The sequence below is a fragment of the Macaca nemestrina genome, chromosome 6 (genome assembly GCF_043159975.1).
Source record: "Macaca nemestrina isolate mMacNem1 chromosome 6, mMacNem.hap1, whole genome shotgun sequence".
Taxonomy (NCBI): Eukaryota; Metazoa; Chordata; class Mammalia; order Primates; family Cercopithecidae; genus Macaca; species Macaca nemestrina.
Window position 1 is genome coordinate 158267851 of NC_092130.1, and position 19912 is coordinate 158287762.

At 37.4% G+C, this 19912-nt stretch overlaps 1 protein-coding gene and 1 pseudogene across 2 annotated transcripts in view; both read left to right on the top strand.

The window, feature by feature from the left end:
- LOC105472967 (cadherin 12) overlaps nt 1–19912 on the top strand; it is a 1136463-nt gene that overhangs the window by 263411 nt on the left and 853140 nt on the right. The gene's annotated exons all lie outside the window — the stretch shown is intronic.
- LOC139363911 (beta-1,3-galactosyl-O-glycosyl-glycoprotein beta-1,6-N-acetylglucosaminyltransferase-like) lies at nt 851–18340 on the top strand (annotated as a pseudogene).

A 19912-nucleotide genomic window follows, 5' to 3' on the forward strand; every position in this document is an offset into this window, starting at 1 on the left:
CAAGTGAGTACCCCATCATACTCTCGTATAACTAACCCACTCCTGCAATAACAGCATTAATCCATTCATGAGAACAAAGCCCTCACAATCTAATTACCTCTTAAAAGTCCACTTCTACGCCGGGTGCAGTGGCTCATGACTGTAATCCCAGCACTTTGAGAGGCCAAGACAGGCAGATCGCCTGAGGTCAGGAGTTCGAGACCAACCTGGCCAACATGGTGAAACCCCCGTCTCTATTAAAAATACAAAAATTAGCCAGGCGTGGTATAATCTCAGCTACTGGGAAGGCTAAGATGGGAGAATCACTTGAACCCAGGAGGCAGAGGTTACAGTGAGCCGAGACCGCACCATTGCACTCCAGCCTGAGCAAGAAGAGCAAAACTCTGTGTTCTCAAAAAAAAAAAAAAAAAAAAAAAGGCCATCTCTAAACTCTGTTGCTTTGGGGATTATGTTTCCACATTCAAACCATTGCATTCTGTTAGCTCCTTCCAGAGCCTCCAAATGGAAAAACGCAGTGGAATTTGGTGAATCTCTAACCCCATTGATACAGTCAAAAATAGATTTCAAATCAAGATTAAAAATTGTGAAAACTGGTGTGAAGGAGAAAATGAGAAAAATTCAGCAGAGTAAGCTTCAAAATGTTTATTCATCTTTATGTAATTATAGGATATCACTTGATTTTCAATATTTTTTTCTAAATCCCCGTATCTCTTTTGCACAAATATTTTACTTCAAGTTTTTTTATTTTATTTTATTTTTATATTTTTTTATTATTTTATATATATATATATATATATATATATATATTTTTTTTTTTTTTTTTTTTTTTTTTTTTTTTTTGAGACGGAGTCTCGCTCTGTCGCCCAAGCTGGAGTGCAGTGGCGCGATCCTGGCTCACTGCAAGCTCCTCCTCCTGGGTTCACGCCATTCTCCTGCCCCAGCCTCCCGAGTAGCTGGGACTACAGGCGCCCGCCACTGCGCCCGGCTCATTTTTTGTATTTTTAGTAGAGACGGTTATATTTTAAGTTCTAGGGTACATGTGCATAACGTGCAGGTTTGTTATATATGTATACTTGTGCCATGTTGGTGTGCTGCACCCATCAACTCGTCAGCACCCATCAACTCGTCATTTACATCAGGTATAACTCCCAATGCAATCCCTCCCCCCTACCCCTCCACATAATAGGCCCCGGTGTGTGATATTCCCCTTTCCTGAGTCCAAGTGATCTCATTGTTCAGTTCCCACCTATGAGTGAGAACATGCGATGTTTGGTTTTCTGTTCTTGTGATAGTTTGCTGAGAATGATCGTTTCAAGCTGCATCCATGTCCCTACAAAGGACCCAAACTCATCCTTTTTTATGGCTGCATAGTATTCCATGGTGTATATGTGCCACATTTTCTTAATCCATTCTGTCACTGATGGACATTTGGGTTGATTCCAAGTCTTTGCTACTGTGAACAGTGCCGCAATGAACATACGTGTGCATGTGTCTTTATAGCAGCATGATTTATAATCCTTTGGGTATATACCCAGTAATGGGATGGCTGGGTCATATGGTACTTCTAGTTCTAGATCCTTGAGGAATCGCCATACTGTTTTCCATAATGGTTGAACTAGTTTACAAACCCACCAACAGTGTAAAAGTGTTCCTATTTCTCCACATCCTCTCCAGCACATGTTGTTTCCTGACTTTTTAATGATACTTCAAGTTTTAAAATAAATAATTCTGAAGGCAATTTTGAAAGAATGACCTAGAAAACATAAAGCTCCAAAAAAGTAAAAAAGTAGTTCTGCAAACAACACAATCAAACTTTGAAAAAAAAAAAAGAGTAAAAATGTCACTGGACAGGTTTAAGAGCAGGTTATTACTAGTTGACAAGACAGTTGGTAAACTGAAAGATACTTCAGAAAAAAGTATCAAAAATGAGCACAGAGAAACAAAAACATTGAATGTTGACAAAGTTAAGAGACATAGAGATTAGAATGAGAATATATAACATGTGATTTGAGGAGGGAGGGGATTTTCTCGCTGAAGATTAGAAGAGGGAAGAATAGAGCACAAGCAGTGTTTAATATACTATCACTAACAATTGTCCTGAAATGTTTAAAGATACAGATACATAGATTTATGAAGCTCCACAAATCTCAAACAGTATAGATAAAAAAAGGAGCTCTATGCCTAAAGAAATCATTGTGAAACTGCAGAAAACCAAAGACAAAAGGAAAATCTTTTAAGTAGCAAGAAAAGAGAGTTTCTTCAAGCAAGTGGCGGTTACAATGATCTTTTACATCCCAGCAGCAACAATGGAAGATATAGTGGAATTAAATAGACAGGGTGCTGAAAGAAAATATTCTCCAATGTAGAATTCCGTACATGTCAAACTCTTTCAAAAATAACAATGTTACTTTCAGAAAAAAATAATAACAGAAGCATACTCTACCAGAAGATTCTAATTTTTGAAAATAATTTAGGCAAGTAAAATACCGAATGGGAGAGAGATCTAAGAAGTCTAAAGGAAGTGAGTGATAAATGTAACTGAATTGAAAGCTAGCTTATTAAACAGTAATAATTTATTCATAATTTCTTACAAGTTTTTTTAGTAGTTTTTTTTTTTAAAGATAAATATTATGACAGTGTATTGTAAGGCAAAGGAATGAAAGAAATTGTGTTAAAGAGTTCAAGGTAATTTGTGATGTCTGTCAGAAGGGTAAAAATGATGATGACCAGTAAGCTATGATAAGTTCAGTATATGTATTTTATTTTTAGGTTGCCTATTTCAAAAGATAGTAAGAGCCTATAACTTATAGAGAAAAAAGGATGGAATGGCAAAAAGTAATCAGAACATAAAAGAAGGAAGAAATGAGCTAAGAGAAATACCACAGCCAGAACAGAAAACCAAAGTGAGATGACCTGCCATTACTGTTTCTAGAAATATATGCTAAATAATTCAATGTGCATATTTACAGAAATATCAATTACAGCATTGTATGTAACATACAAAATATTCAAAACAACTCAAATGCTAATCCATAATAATATATGTAGTGAAATTGTGGTATATTTTTTAAATGGCAAACAATACAAATGAATAAATTATAGTTTCACTAAATAAAACTCTTACACACACACACACACACACACACACACACACAGAGAATTAAAAAAAAATAAATTCCAGCCGGGAGCGGTGGCTTACGCCTGTAATCCCAGCACTTCGGGAGGCCAAGGTGGGTGGATCACCTGAGGTCAGGAGTTTGAGACCAGCCTGAACAACATGGTGAAACCCCGTCTCTACTAAAAATACAAAAATTAGCTGGGTGTGGTGGTGCATGCCTGTAGTCCCAGCTACTTGGGAGGCTGAGGCAGGAGAATCCCTTGAACCCAGGAGGTAGAGGTTACAGTGAGCTGAGATCACACCACCGCACTCCAGCCAGGCGACAGAGCGAGCCTCCATCTCAAAAATAATAAATAAATAAATAAATAAATAAATAAATAAATAAGTTCTGCAAACAATATAGATTATTCCCCTTTAAAAAAATTGAAAAACAATCGAAAAAAGCAATCAGGTAATAGTTTGATGTATACATTAGTGCAGAACCAGGGGGGAAAAGTAAATACTAAGATTCACTTTATTCAGCAAGAGGCAATTCTGATTGAGAAGAGATACATTTCTTTCTTTTATAGGAGCTAATCATATTTTATTTCATGAATAATAAGTTAGTTACCTAGGGTGTTTGATTTACTGTATTTGTTAAATTTCACAATGAAGACACTATATTATCTTTATTGATTTCATTTTAAGAAGAAAGCCTGTGAAAAGTTTTAGGAAACTGCCGGGCGCGGTGGCTCACGCCTGTAATCCCAGCACTTTGGGAGGCCGAGGTGGGCGGATCACGAGGTCAGGAGATCGAGACCATCCTGGCTAACACTGTGAAACCCTGTCTCTACTAAAAATACAAAAAATGAGCCGGGCATGGTGGCGGGCGCCTGTAGACCCAGCTACTCCGGACGCTGAGGCAGGAGAATGGCGTGAACCCGGGAGGCGGAGCTTGCAGTGAGCCGAGATCGCGCCATTGCACTCCAAAAAAAAAAAAAAAAAAAAAAAAAGCTTTAGGAAACTATGGATGAGTGTACTTTCTTAATAATCTCTATTCCGGATTAAATATCCCCCAGATCTGTGACTTTTATTCTCCTTCCAAAATCCCATCTTCATCCTCAAGTTCCTTTTTGCTCTGACTTTTGTTTTATATTATCTCTTAAAAGCCACGGCATTCCAAGGCAAATAACCTCTAAATGTGTTACAAATAGAACATATCTAAATTGATTAAGATGGTTTCCTTCCATTAAAGGAGTATATTATTACATTATCTTATTTTAGCAGATTCACCATAGTTGTTAACTTACCTAGGCATGTGGTCAATAAAAACCTATCAATTTCTAAATTGGTTCTCCTTTCTGTATGTAAATAAGTGAATTTTAAAATATAAATAAAAGATTTTAAATTTGTCTTCTTGGTGTCTGCTAATCACGCCTATTAACAGCATTTTAAAACTTGATTTGACCCATTTTGTGTTTGTTATTTTTCCTAGTTTGAAATTATCTTCATATCTGATATACATAGTTTCTATGTCTTCACTGGTGTGACTGGTCAACACATTGCTGACAACTAGGTATAGAACAGTCCTTAAAGATAGCTATAGAGAAATCCTTCTAAGTTGAACACTTTGGTAAGAACCCCTTTTCCATTTACCAAACTATCAAGATTCTCCTAGAGAGGATGCCATTGGTACTCTGTGTAGATGAGTGCCCTGAAATTTCTGTTACTATTTCTGTGTACCTCTCTGCTTGCTTCAAAGTGTGCTTTTTTCTCTGCTGGCCCAGTTGTTACTCTCCTATGGTAGATGACCCTTTAGCAGCAGGAACTTCATTGCCTGAATAGAGAGCCAGAAACACATGAGGGTTTATATCAATCCCCCTACAGTGCTGGCCAAAATCCATAACCACATTCAAGAGTACAAATCCCCAACTTCTTTGCTTCTAGTTTGACAAATTCAGGTGACATTTTGACCATCCCATCTTTCATGAAAACATGATGGAATTGCAGTAGCCTTTTTTGAACACAGGATTCACAGGTATGCTCAGTAATTCATTTGTCTAATGTGTTACATAGTAATTATAATTACAAAGAAATATTGATAATTAAGGAAATGCAAATTAAAATATGACATGGTTTGACAATAATGTTTCTCTCTAATATATGCATTTTAGAAATTGATTTTGACAAATAATACTAAAGATGTTGGGCAATGGAGGCTCACATGCACTCCTGTGGGAACAATTTAGGATTATTTGGTAAAGTTGAAGTAATAGATCCCCTGCTATCCAATAATGGAATTACCCATACATTCACCAGGAAGCATATACAAGAAAGTTTACAGCTTTATTTTAAGTGGGAGGAAAAAAAGTAGAAATGACCAAAATGACCATTAACATAAGAATGGATGAATTAATCTTGACATATTCATAAATGAATTATTGCTGCATATGTCACTGTGGATACATTGCAACATGCACGTGATGAAAAGAGATAAAAAAAAGCATACATGAAATATTATGTCATCTATATTAAGGTGAATTCATATGGTTATAAATAATGAATTTAGGAAAATGTACATACAGGATAAAATAATATAGAACATCAACACTGAGCTAATGATGGTGAGGGCATGGTGTTCTTTGGGAGCAATGGGAGGATTATACTGGATGCTCCCAAAGTCTGATATATGAGGGTATTTGATTTGGGGCCAGAGGGTAGACAAATATATTGTTTTTTTAATCTTTAATCTGCACATATATACTACCTCTACCCTTACTCTCATAAAATGTGCTGTGAGTTACAGTGTTCTCAGAAAGATTATCATCAAAAGACAGGTGAGTTCAGGAGATAAAAGTTCTTGTTAGAACTCTTCCTTTGCCCCTATTTTTTCATAGAAATGTCTTCAGGCTGTAATTTTTTTAAAATCAGGATTTGGTAAGGAAAGTAAAAAATGTGGTCAGGCAAAGCAAAGAACCTTAAAAGCTATGAGGCAAAAGCATCAGGTAACATATAAAGGAAAACCTATCAGATTAAGAGCCTGGCTACCTACACAGGCTGGCATTGAGTGTCTGCAGTTTTTCCAGGTGCATATATGAGCTGTCAGTGGATCTTTTATTCTGGGGTCTGGAGGATGGTCGCCCTCTTCTCACAGTTCCACTAGGCAGTGTCCCAGCAGGGACTCTTTATGGGGCCCTGACCCTGCATTTTCCTTCTGCATTGGCCTAGCAAGCCTCAAACCTTGGCAGCTTCCATGTGGTTTTGAGCTTGCCAGTGCAGAAAAGTCACAAATTGAGCTTTGGGAACGTCTACCTAGATTTAAGAGGATGTGTGGAAACCCCTGCAGCAAACTTCTGCCTGGGCATTCAGACGTTTCCATACATCCTCTGAAATCTTGGCAGAGGTTCCCAAAGCTGCCAAGGCTTGAGGCTTGCATTCTCTGAAGCCACAACCCGAGCTCTAATTGGCCCCTTTCAGTCATGGCTGGAGCTGTTGGGACTTAGGACATTTAGTCTGTAGGCTGCACACAGCACAGGGACCCTGGGCCTGGCCCACAAAACCACTTATTCCTCCTAGGCCTTCAGGCCTGTGATGGGAGGGGCTACAGTGAAGACCTCTGACATGCTCTGGAGACATTTTCCCCATTGTCTTGGGGATTTATATTCGGCTCCTTGTGACTTATGCAAATTTCTGCAGCAGGCTTAAATTTCTGTCCAGGAAATGGGATTTCTTTTACTATTGCATTGTCCGACTGTAAATTTTCTTTTTTTTTTCTTTTTTTTTTTTTTTTTTTTTTTTGAGACGGAGTCTGGCTCTGTCGCCCAGGCTGGAGTGCAGTGGCCGGATCTCAGCTCACTGCAAGCTCCGCCTCCCGGGTTTATGCCATTCTCCTGCCTCAGCCTCCCGAGTAGCTGGGACTACAGGCGCCCGCCACATCGCCCGGCTAGTTTTTTGTATTTTTTTTTAGTAGAGACGGGGTTTCACTGTGTTAGCCAGGATGGTCTCGATCTCCTGACCTCATGATCCGCCCATCTCGGCCTCCCAAAGTGCTGGGATTACAGGCTTGAGCCACCGCGCCTGGCCTGTAAATTTTCTAAAGTTTTATAAAGTCTGGTTCTTTGATAAAACCAAATGCCTTTAACAGCACCCAAGACACCTCTTGATTGCTTTGCTGCTTAGAAATTTATTCCACCTGATATCCTAAATCATCTCTCTCAAGTTCAAAGTCCCACAAATCTCTAGGCCATGAGCAAAATGCCACCAGTCTCTGCTAAAACATAGCAAGAGCCACATTTGCTCCAGTTTACAACAACTTCCTCATTTCCATCTGAGACCACTTCAGCCTGGACTTTATTGTCCATATGACTATTAACATTTTGGGCAAAACTATTCAACAAGTCTCTAGCAAGTTCCAAACTTTTCCACATTTTCCTATCTTCTTCTGAGCTCTCTAAACGGTTCCATCCTCTGCCTGTTACCCAGTTCCAAAGTTGTTTCCATGTTTTTGGATATCTTTTCAGCAGTGCCCCACTCTACTGGTATCGATTTACTGTATTAGTCCATTTTCATGCTGCTGATAAAGACATAACGGAGACTGGGCAATTTATAAAAGAAAGAGGTTTAATGGACTTACAGTTTCACATGGCTGGGGAAGCCTAACGGTCATGGCAGAAAGCAAGAATCAAGTCACGTCTTACATGGATGGCAGCAGACAAAGAGAACTTGTGCAGAGAAACTCCCATTTATAAAACCATCAGATCTTATGAGACTTATTCACTATCACAAGAACAGCATGGGAAAGTCCTACCCTATGATTCAATTACCTCTCACCAGATTCCTTCCTTAACACATGGGAATTTAAGATGAGATTTGGGTGGGGAAACCACCAAACCATATCAATAGGCCATAAAACAAGTCTCAATAAATTTAAGAAAATTGAAATTATATCAAATACTCTCTCAGACCACAGTGGAATAAAATTACAAATCGACTACAAAAGGAATCCTTGAAACTATGTAAATACATGAAATTCAATAATCTGCTCCTGAGTGATTATCATGTCAACAATGAAATCAAGATGAAAATTAATTAAAAATTATTTGAACTGAATTATAATAGTGACCCAACCTATTAAAATCTCTGGGATACAGCAAGAGTGTTGCTAAGAGGAAAGTTCATAGCCTTAAATGCCTATATCAAAAAGTCTGAAAGAACACAAATAGTCTAAGGTCATACTTCAAAGAATGAGAGAAACAAGAACAAACCAAGCCCAAACCCAGCAGAAGAAAAGAAATAACAAAGATCAGAGAAGAACTAAATGAAACTGAAACAAACAAAAATACAAAAGATGAATGAAACAAAAAGCTGGTTTTTTGAAAAGATACACAAAATTGATAGAACATTAATGAGATTAACCAAGAAAAGAAGAGAGAAGATCCAAGTAAGCTCGATTAAAAATGAAACAGCAGCTACTACAATGCATACCACAGAAATACAAAAGATTTTCAAGGTTACTATGAACACTGTTATGCACATAAACTAGAAAACTTAGTGGAGATGGATAAATTCCTGGAAATATACAACCCTCCTAGATTAAACCAGGAAGAAATAGAAACTGAAGAGACCAATAACCAGCAGGAAGATTGAAATGGTAGTAAAAATGCCAAGAAAGAAAAGTCCAGGACCAGATGGATTCACAGCTGAGTTACCTCAGAAATTCAAAGAATTAGTACCAATTCTACTGAACCTATTCCAAAGATAGAGAAAGAGGAAATCCTCCCTAAATTATTCTATGAAACCAGTATCATCCTAATACCAAAACCAAGAAAGGGCATAACAATAACAACAAAACAAACAGCCAGATGGGGCAGCTCATGCCTGTAATCCCAGCACTTTCGGAGGCCGAGGAGGGCGGATCACCTGAGGTCAGGAGTTTGAGACCAGCTTGGCCAACGTGGTGATACCCTGTTTCTACAAAAACAGAAAAAAAATTAGCCAGGCATGATGATGAGTGCCTGTAATCCCAGCTACTTGGGAGGCTGGGGCAGGAGAATTGCTTGAACCCAGGAGGCGGAGGTTGCAGTGAGCCGAGATTGCGCCACTGCACTCCAGCCTGGGTGACAGAGCAAGACTTTGTCTCAAAAAAAAAAAAAAAAAAAAAAAAAAAAGAAAAGAAAAAAGAAAACTACAGATCAATATCCCTGATGAATATAGATGTAAAAATCCTCAACAAAATATTAGCTAACTGAATCCAACATATCATCAAGAAAATCCACCATGAGCAAGTGGTTTTCATACCAGGGATGCAGGGATGTTAACATAGGCGAGACAATAAATGTGACACACCACATAAACAGAATTCAAAACAAAAATCACATGATCATCTTGGGCAAACTATGTATCTGGCAAAGGACTAATATTGAGAATATACAAGGAATTCAGACAAATCAGGAAGGGTAAAACAAATAATCCTATCAAAAAGTTTGCTAAGGACACGAATAGACAATTGTCAAATGAAGATATACAAATGGCCAACAAACATACGAAAAAATGCTCAAAATCACTAATGATCAGGGAATTGTAAATAAAAACCACAATGCAATACCACCTTACTTCTGCAAGAATAGCTGTAATGAAAAAATAAAAAAATAGATGTTGTTGCAGATGTGATGAAAAGGGAACACTTTTACACTGCTGGTGGGAATGTAAACTAGTACAATCACTATGGAAAGTAGTATGAAGATTCCTTAAAAAGCTAAAAGGAGATCTACCATTTCATCCAGCAATCCCACTACTGAGTATATACCCAGAGGAAAAGAAGGCATTATATGGAAAAGACACTTGCATACACATGTTTATAGCCATAAAATTTGCAATTGCAAAAATATGAAACTAGCCCAAATACCCATCAATCAATAAGTGGATAAAGAAAGTGTGATACATGCACACACACACACACACACACACACACACACACACACACACCAGGGAATACTACTCAGCCATAAAAAGGAATGAAATAATGGCATTTGCAGCAACATGGATGAAATTGGAAATCATTATTCTAAGTGAAGTAGCTGAGGAATGGCAAACTAGATATGATAATGTTTTCACTTATAACTGGGAGCTAAGCTATGAGGATGCAAAAGCATAGGAATGAAACAATGGTCTTTGGGGACCATTGGGGTGGGAAGTGAGGGAAGGGAGGTGAGAGATAAGAGACCACACCTTGGATGCAGTGTACACTGCTCCAGTGATGGGTGGACCAAAATCTCAGAAATCATCATTAAATAATTTATCCATATAAACAAACACCACCTGTTCCCCAAAAACCTACTGAAACAAAAGTAAAGAAAAAATAAAAAAGGGGGACAAGGAGTGGCCTGGTGTGGCTTTGCCCACTCCATCAGGACCCCCTCTATCGAGCATCTGCTGAACAACAGCAAAGTGCTTTATCACTCAGGAATTGGGGACCCCCTAAATGAATCCAACTGCTCCTTTGTGCACAGTTTTTTAAAGCCTCATAGAACATATCATTATTGGAGGATGCCTGGTACATTTAAGCCACCTGAGAGCATGAGAGGTACTTGGAGTGGGTGCAGGATGTCACCTGGAATCACTACTAAATGATTCAGACTTTCTTTACTTCTAAATGTTCTGTTCTTCATTTCAATATGCCTTTGCACTTCTGATAAATGCAAACAGAGGCCACAATGGAAGGAAAATCATTGGTGATTGGAGGATAGAAGACTGCCCTTCACAAAGGAAAGTCCCTGATTCTTGTTTGAAATGCTAAGGAAGTTGCTTCAGAGGAGATTTTTTTCTTTCCCCCCCCCCCTTTTTTTTAAGGATTCATCAAAGCCCGAATTTGTCAGACACTTGGAGCTTGTTGGAGAGAATCCTAGTAGTGATATTAATTGCACCAAAGTTTTACAGGGTGATGTAGATGAAATCCAAAAGGTAAAGTTTGAGATGCTAACAGTAAAATTTTTAAAGTACCCTCAGTGAACACGTGCCAACTATATAAACATAACCAGTGACCATACTTATTTCATCAAGAGAGACACAAATATATCAATATACCATAGAACCCCTTTGTAAACAAGAGGCGGAGTTTCAAACAGCATATTCTATAGCAGTTCATCACAAGACTGAAATGCTTTACAGGCTACTGAGGGCCATCTATATGCCTCAGAATTTCTATCGCATTCACGTGGACAAAAAATCAGAGGATTCCTTTTTAGCTACAGTGATGGGCATTGCATTCTGTTCCAGTAAAGTCTTTGTGGCGAGCTGATTGGAGACGGTGGTTTATGCATCATGGAGCCAGGTTCAGGCTAACCTCAACTGCATGAATGACCTCTAAGCAATGACTGCAGGCTGGAAATTCTTGGTAAAACTTTGTGGTATGGATTTTCCCATTAAATCCAACCTAGAAATTTTGAGGAAGATCAAGTTGTTAATGGGAGAAAACAACCTTGAAATGGAGAGGATGCCATTCAATAAAGGAGAAAGGTGGAAAAAGCAGTATGAGGTTTTTGGAAAACTGACGAACACAGGGAAAGTTAAAATGCTTACTCCACTTGAAGCACTTCTTTGTTCAGTGTGTGCCTATTTTGTGGTCAGCAGGGAGGATGTGGGGTATGTACTGCAGAATGAAAAAAATCCAAAAGTTTATCGGGCAGGCACAAGACACACACAGCCCTGATGAGCATCTCTGGGATACCATCCAGAGTATTCCTGAAGTCCCCGGTTCACTCTCCACAAACCATAAGTATGACTTGTCTGACATGCATGCAGTTGCCAGGTTTGTCAAGTGGCAGTGCTTGGAGGGTGATGTTTCCAAAGGTGCTCCCTACCTACTGCGATGGGGACCACAATCACTCGGTGTGCATTTTTGGAGCTGGTGACTTGAACTGGATGCTGCGCAAGCACCACTTATTTGCCAATAAGCTTGACATTGACATTGACCTCTTTGCCATCCAATGTTTGGATGATCTTCTGAGACATGAGCTTTGGAAATGTTAAAAGATTGACCATTACAGGCAATTTTATGAATAATATGAAGCATACACAAAATGTACCCTCATCTGGATCCTCTTCTTTGTCAGTAAGCATCGGGAAAATGGTATGAAGTCCTATTTGGGGCAGGGACTCTTAAGTCTACTTGTCAGAGAAGCTGCATGGTTTCTACAGAGCATCATTGGCTAAAAAGGTGGTATCATTAAATGTTCACCTACAGTTTATATGGGCAGGGATAAAAGTAGCTTTGAGGACAGAGCATGTAGCAAGGCATTCTGGAGAAAGGGGAACAAGGTGGCTGGGGAAAAGGTCAGTGCATGAGGTCAGCCTCTTCAAAGAGCTCAGGGACTTAGCAAAATGAGAAGATTTGACCTGTGCCAAAATTATTTTGAGAATTTTTAATGTGACAATTTTCCCGGTATGAATAAACTTATAGCATCAAATTATCATGTAGATACAATTAATCTGATATATTTGTTGAAATAAAAATGTGATTTTACCCTAAATGATTTTTGTAAATAACCTATTTTCTGCCCTAACGCTGTGCTGTATAGTGTGTCTCCTTATATTATCACAGGGAGTTTAAAACGAGTTTGATTTAAAAACAATAAAATAAAAAGAATAAAATTAGGTGACCAATCTAACACATATATACACACATATATATGTGTGTGTGTGTGTGTGTGTGTATATATAGTCATAATATTTTCAGTCTCAATTTCCAACCATGTCACCCAAGTCTAGAATTTTCATCAGAAAAGCAATACAAATAAATAAAGGGATAGATTTCGAACATATACAAATCATAAATAATAAAACATTTTATAAAATTATGTTGCCAATTCATCATAATACATACTAGTGAGGGAACTATTCACTATTATCACTGTTATTTAGTGAAAGAAATAATATTTTAAGACTAAAAAGGCACAAAGGTCATTAAATCAGAATAAAATCAATTTTTTTCCAAGTCAAATCAATTGTTGACCTTATAACATCTGATATGTATGAATATCTTTATTTTTGTTTTTAAAATTTATTATTAAACACAGTGTCTTCTAGGGAGGTATTCACAGTAGCGTAAGGGAACCAATATTCACTAAACTCCGTCTTTTGAATTAGATGGATATCATATCTTTAAGTAGTATACAGAGATTGGAACACTTTAGAGATTCCAGTATTTAGAGATTAAGATATTTAGAGATTAAGTTTGAGATTTTAATGTAATGCTAAGCAGTATAGTTTGTAGATGTGATAGAATTCATAGGCCTTTGTTATATCTCTAATTGGCCAAACCAGAGAGAAATAGAATGCATGCTGAGATAAATGTAATCACTCACAATGCTGTTTCTTGGTTAAATCATTTTATTTAAAAGACACTCACCATGGGAGAAACAAAACTATAATTTTGCTAATTGAACTCTGAACCTAAAATATAGCAACAGAAGAGAAGAAATAATTCAAGACAGAAATGATCAGATCAAGTTAAATAGCAATTTAATTTCTCTTCTAGAGAAATGTATATTCAGGCAATATTTTTACCCCTATTACCCTCCCTTAACAAAAAAAAAAAAAAAAAAAAAAAAAAAAGAAGAAGAAGAAAAAGAAGGAAAACAGGAAGGAGAAAACAAGAAACAGCTAAGGTACTTTGGCGTGCTTCTGAGCACACATGAATCCAGTAACATTAAAAAGGAGACATTCTGATTTCCCAGAAAACAGTGGAAACTAGTACATTTATTATTTCTGCTAAATTTATAGTCAGATTCCCTTTTTTGAGCCTTGGGGCATATTCATAATCTAAAACCATATTCTACAAAAGAGTGATGCTTGTTTTATGAGCAATTACATACAAAACAAATTGCTACAATATAGAAGCAGAATACTTGCTCAATTACTAACTTGTCCTAATATGCTAAAAACACCCCCCACCCATACACACTTGGTTTAAAATATTAATAGTTCATATCATGGTTTAGGAAAAGATAATACAGGTTTAGATGCAATTTTATACCCCTTCTGGAACATGAGCAATTTTAAGATAAAGATGCATAAAAAGAGTCTTGAAGGAAAATATTGATACTTAGAGCTATGGCTATTGAAGTTTTTATTCTTAATATTTTAAAATTTTTGCATGATCATTCTTTACTAGAAGTGAATAGAAAGAAACTGGATATACACCATCCATTTAAAGAGAGATATGTAAAGATAATGAATAATAAGAGTGACAACTAAACTTGAAAGACTTCAGCTTTTCTCATACCAGGCCAAACAACATACTTTCATCCACTAGTTGGATTGCGCTAATACATTTAAATGTTTTTAGAGTTATGTCCCTGGTGATGCCTGAACCTTTGAAAGTATTTACAGAGGTTAATTTGGGACTACATTAGTGAGGCAATTTTCTAGCTATAATTTGTGTTAGTTGTTCCTTTTAGATAGTGAGGTAATCAGGTTGTCTTTGCAATAAAGAAAATTTTAGGTCTTCTTGCAAATTATACACACAGCTACATTCTTGGATGATCACTGTGTACATGCTTCTGAAAGATACAAAGGGAAACTTGGAGTAATAACAGTACTCCAGTATGTTTCCTGTTATCTGGACATAGTTTTTAACTGTCTAATTTACCTAAATTATCTCCTGATGTCCCCGTAAATTGAAGATACAATCTCATTCTCACCATTCCATTAACTGCCTATAATCTTAGAATTTGTTTACACTTTATCTAGTTTCCTTCTGGGCTGCCTCCTCACCTCAGCCTACACATTCTGGAACAGCTTCAGGCTTATTTCTATGATGTAGGAAGTTATTAAAATATGTTAATTTACTTGACTCAGATGACTTTAAATTAAGCCCTTATAATATCCTGCCTTCCAGGCTGTCCACCACTATGTAATACCTGGAACAAGATATTAGTTTGTCAATATTTACAGAAAAAAAGGAAAAGAAGAAAGTTATGGCTTTTTCTCATAACTGCAGTCATATTCACTTATCTGTTCTATAATTTAAATAAAATCAGTGATGGCGAACTTAGTGAATGCATCTGTGGCAGGCAACTTCCCATACACTTTGCATGCTCTATGCTTAACCCATTTTTTATAGATGAAGGCTGACTAGTTGAGTAGCTTTTACAATGTCATGGGTCTAATCAAGGACTCAGACCTTGCTGAGTCCCCAAGCTGCCTGTCTCTGGGCCAATGCTTTCAGCTTTTGTAATATGCAGGCTTTTAAATGTTACCACGGGTAGAAAGATGGACAAATGTTCCATGTTTTAATGCAATTTCTCTGCCTTGCAATCTCCTTTGTTTTTTTAAATATTAATATCATTTTGTAAATATGATTCTAGGGAAATATGGGTAAATGCTTGGATTTATTCCTTTGAGAAATGTGGAGTGATAATAGTTTTGAAGAAGTAAGGTTTTGTAAATCAAACTCTGCTAGAGTATGGAGTAAAAGATTGAAAAACATCTTTCCCTTGGCATAAATGATCTTTACCTTTTCTCTACTCCCAATTCTCACTTCCAGTATCTCACTCTCTCTTTCAGTTATCAGTTCTCTCCCCACTGAACTACTTTCTGTTTCCCTAAGATGCATGGACCATCATCTCCTTGGAGATGTACACAGGATTTTTTTTCTGCCCTCCCCAATAGCAACTCTCTTGGCTATGTGGCCTTCAGGATTTTGCTTAAAGGCAATTTCCTCTGATTCTAGTTCTTTCAGTGTTAAGGCTGGGTTGAAGATCCTGCTTAGTGCACAAAACTCTATGGAACGTACTGTACAGTAATTGCCTTTTAACTTGTCTATTTATCTCTATATGTATTTAAGGGCATTGGATACCTCTTATTCATCTCAATTTGTGATGTGCTATTCAAAATATCAAATGGTGTTAGGACAGGCATTTGTGGTTCCAATACCAACATGAAGGTTGCCTCTTTTCCCCTTCCACCTTCCATGGTCTTTGTCTCTCTGGACAGGGTAAGGTTTGGGAAGTATGTGTGGAGTGGCTCTGTGGATTGTAAGAAAGGTGCCAGAGGTGATGTTCAGAAGCCAGGTAGTGGGAACTTTAAAGCAGGACTACACATGGCCATTATGCAACCAGAAAGTCTCCAGACTTCAGCACTGAATGAAGCAGGGTTCAAGATCACACTGTTGTAATAGGCATTAACTTTTAAGTTAATAAATATCATAAGGACACAGAAGATTCCCAGGGAGCAGAAAGTGAGATGGGGGCCTTGGGGGCATCTGGGCAGTAGTTGTTTACCAAATCTAAAGAAGTATTTCAGGCCAGGCCTGGTGGCTCATGTGGTGGTCATGTCCAGCACTTTGAGAGGCCGAGGTGGGAGGTTCACGTAAGCCCAAGAATTCAAGACCAGCCTGTAGAAACCCTGCCTTGATTAAAAAAACAAAAATAAGCCCGGGCGCAGTGGCTCACACCTGTAATCTCAGCACTTTGGGAGGCTGGGGTGGGTAGATCACTTGAGGTCAGGAGTTCGAGACCAGCCTGGCCAGCATGGTGAAACCCTGTCTCTACTAAAAATACAAAAATTAGCTGGGTGTGGTGGCCCATGCCTGTAATCCCATCTACTTGGAAGGCTGAGGCATGAGAATTCCTTGAACCCAGGAGGCAGAGGTTGCAGTGATCCGAGGATCACAACACTGCACTCCAGCCTGGGTGATAGAGTGAGACTCTGTCTCAAATAAATAAATAAATAAATAAATAAATAAATAAATAAATGGAAGAATTAGCCAGCCATGATGGCACATGCCTCTGGTCTCACCCACTTGGGAGGCTGATGTGGAAGGATTGCTTGAGCCCAGAAGATCGAGGCTGCAGAGAGCCACGGTCACACCACTGCACTCAGCTTGGGTGACTGAGTGGGAACCTGTCTCAAAAAAAAAAAAAAAAAAGTTTCAAACCACAACCACATAGCAATTTTGCTTATATCCTCAGTCCAGAGTACACAAAAGGTGATCAGCTTTATGAAAGGATGGAAAAGTCGTTAAAATTATGGAGAAATACAATAAGGGGTGGGGAAGGGGGCTATATTTATTTTACCCAATTCCAAGAAATACAGGAATAAAAAGTGGCTGCATCAAGTGCTTAAGCACACAGTCCAAACAAGCACACCACATACCAGATGAGGGCTCCATTTCTACCTCCTTGCATTCGTGTAAAGCATTGTTGTTAATGTCATGAAATCCTATTCTCTTTCTACCTTCTGTCCTAGATAGAGCTGGCCAGTATTTCACTCGCTATGAATGAATGTGAAATTTTCTTCAGAATTTTACAGATGCAGAAATCAAAATTTAGGTTTAATTTTACCTGAAGCAAAATATATAAAGTCAAGTGTGCATTGAGTGCTTTTCTCTGTGGTTGCAAACACGCTTTCATATATTGGGAATATGAAGAATCCTTGGATGTTAGAACACTCATCTTTGATAACATAATAAATATCACAAAGTACACTCATTCTAAGGCACATGTTCCTGGCCTATCAAATGCTATCAGGTACGGAATCACTTCAAGTATAGTCATGGAAACCTACAATATGATTCCATGACTATACCTGACAGCATTTGAGTTAATCGGAAGAGAAAGGACAGTTCAAGTGAATCTCCCGAAGGCAAGCGTAGGAACCTAAGATAGAGGCTTTTTAAGGAAAAATCTGGGAACACATATAATAGAAATCTATCCTATGGAATCTGAGAAAGATACAATTTATTGAGTCATTAATTTATTACATAATTAAGAGAGCCTACTATGTGTGAAGGTACAGATTAACAAGATTGGTAGGTTGCTAATTCCATGAAGTCTACCTTTTAAAACCTTGTGAGCATAGTGCTAAACAGATAAATGGCACAGTATAAGGGAGTGTTGTGTTACGTGAAGGCATATTATGGAAAAAAATAGAGGAATAGATGAATGAATGCTGAAATTGAAGAGGCTGATGAATTTGAGATAAGAAGTTTAAGAAACACTCTCAATAGGTCAGCAGTTCGAGACCAGCCTGATCAACATGGTGAAACCCTGTCTCTACTAAAAATACAAAAATTAGCCAGGTGTGGTGGTGCATGCCTGTAATCCCAGCTGCTTGGGAGGCTGAGACAGGAGAACCACTTGAACCCAGGAGGCGGAGGTTGCAGTGAGGTGAGATCACGCCACTCTACTCCAGCCTCGGAGACAAAGTGAGACTCCATCTCAAAAAAAAAAAAAAAAGAGAAAAGTATCCATAAAAAAGAGTTAAGGTAAAGTTTATAAGGAATGTGTCAAATATTGCACAAGAGACCCCAGCAAATAAGTCTTTAGCACTCCAAGAAGAGTCAGTGTTCAACACAATTTAGTGTGACACTTCATTGGAAGGAAGCTAGTTCCTTCCAGAGGTAAACTGTTTGTTTCAGCAGGTTAGAGGGGGCATACTGTGTGTCTTATAGTCTATATTGGTCTATATTGATCCTCTACAGTCGAATATATCAAGTTCATATTGTAGATTTCTGGGAGAGGAGACATAATCTCCAAATTCAAGAAGCTTATCTAATACTTTGTTAACCAAATATCTTAAGAAATAAGCATGAAAAATGTAAGAAAAAAATAAATAAATACATGTCATATAGCATATGCAATATTCAATAGTACATTTAAAAGATTAATGGAATTTTACCACTAAGATGGACCTAAATAATTGAAACTCAAATTTTAATTTTAGATGTGATTGCTTTCTTTTAGAAAGGCAATTAGAGTTAATACATACCTATCTCCCCCAACATGCTGAATAATTATGCTTGTTATTCTTTTCTTTTTTTTTTTTTTGCTTTTAAACATTTATTTTACATTTTGTGAATCTGAACAATATTTTTACACAAATATTGCTCAATAAACTGTAATGCAATTAATTTATTCAAAATGGGGAAGTCTTCTTAAAAACTGAACTCACAACACTCAAGTTTTACCTTAAAACTGAGAAAGTCTGAAAGCCTGAAAAGTTAGATTTTAAAAAATGAGATGGATATGATTTACATATATAAATTCACTGAGTAATAAGAGGAAAATGTTGCAAAAATTTGTCAAATGTTCTAAGGATAACTCCAACTTTTGTATAGAGAAGCAACAAAAACAAGTTTAGGTGACTCATATAGGAATATTTACCTACTTGTTAGCACAAGTTCCTCAAGTACTGCTACAAATTTAAAGAATTTTGCACATCAGCAAAATGGGACATTTATTGAATCTTGGAGAGGGAAGTTCTGCATTCAGGCAAAATGAACATTGCAGTTTTGAGCTATTTTCATTACTCAATTTTTTAAAATACAAAGCATTTCAGTTTCCCAAACTATGTGGAATCACTTGAGGGTGGCATAAAATAGATTAATGCTTGCTGACATCTGAAGGATGTAAAACAGTTGTTTCACCTGCTGTGTCTCTGAGAGATGAATGAGGGCAACCTTTAGATCTACTTCTGGATTTGTCTAAAGGTGCTTTTAATAGATCACCCAATAAAATATAGAACTATTTATACTTTTGTTCTTTCAGAATAAGTGATGTAAAGAATTCACTTAGAAATCAGATAAGAAGAAGAAAACTATAAGTTTTAGCCCTTTCAGTATTCAACCAAAAGACAGGTTTTTTTTTTTTTGTCATATGTTAATATAGAAACAGAATTGATGTTAACCTGAGACTTCTAGAAATCCAAGTTCCCAAGCTTTGCTTTTTTAGACAGTTTTAAAATGAGTTCAGAGTGAAGATTTGAAAACCTTGTTACTGTCTGAAAAAAAAAAAAGTTAATACTGAGGGAAAAGAA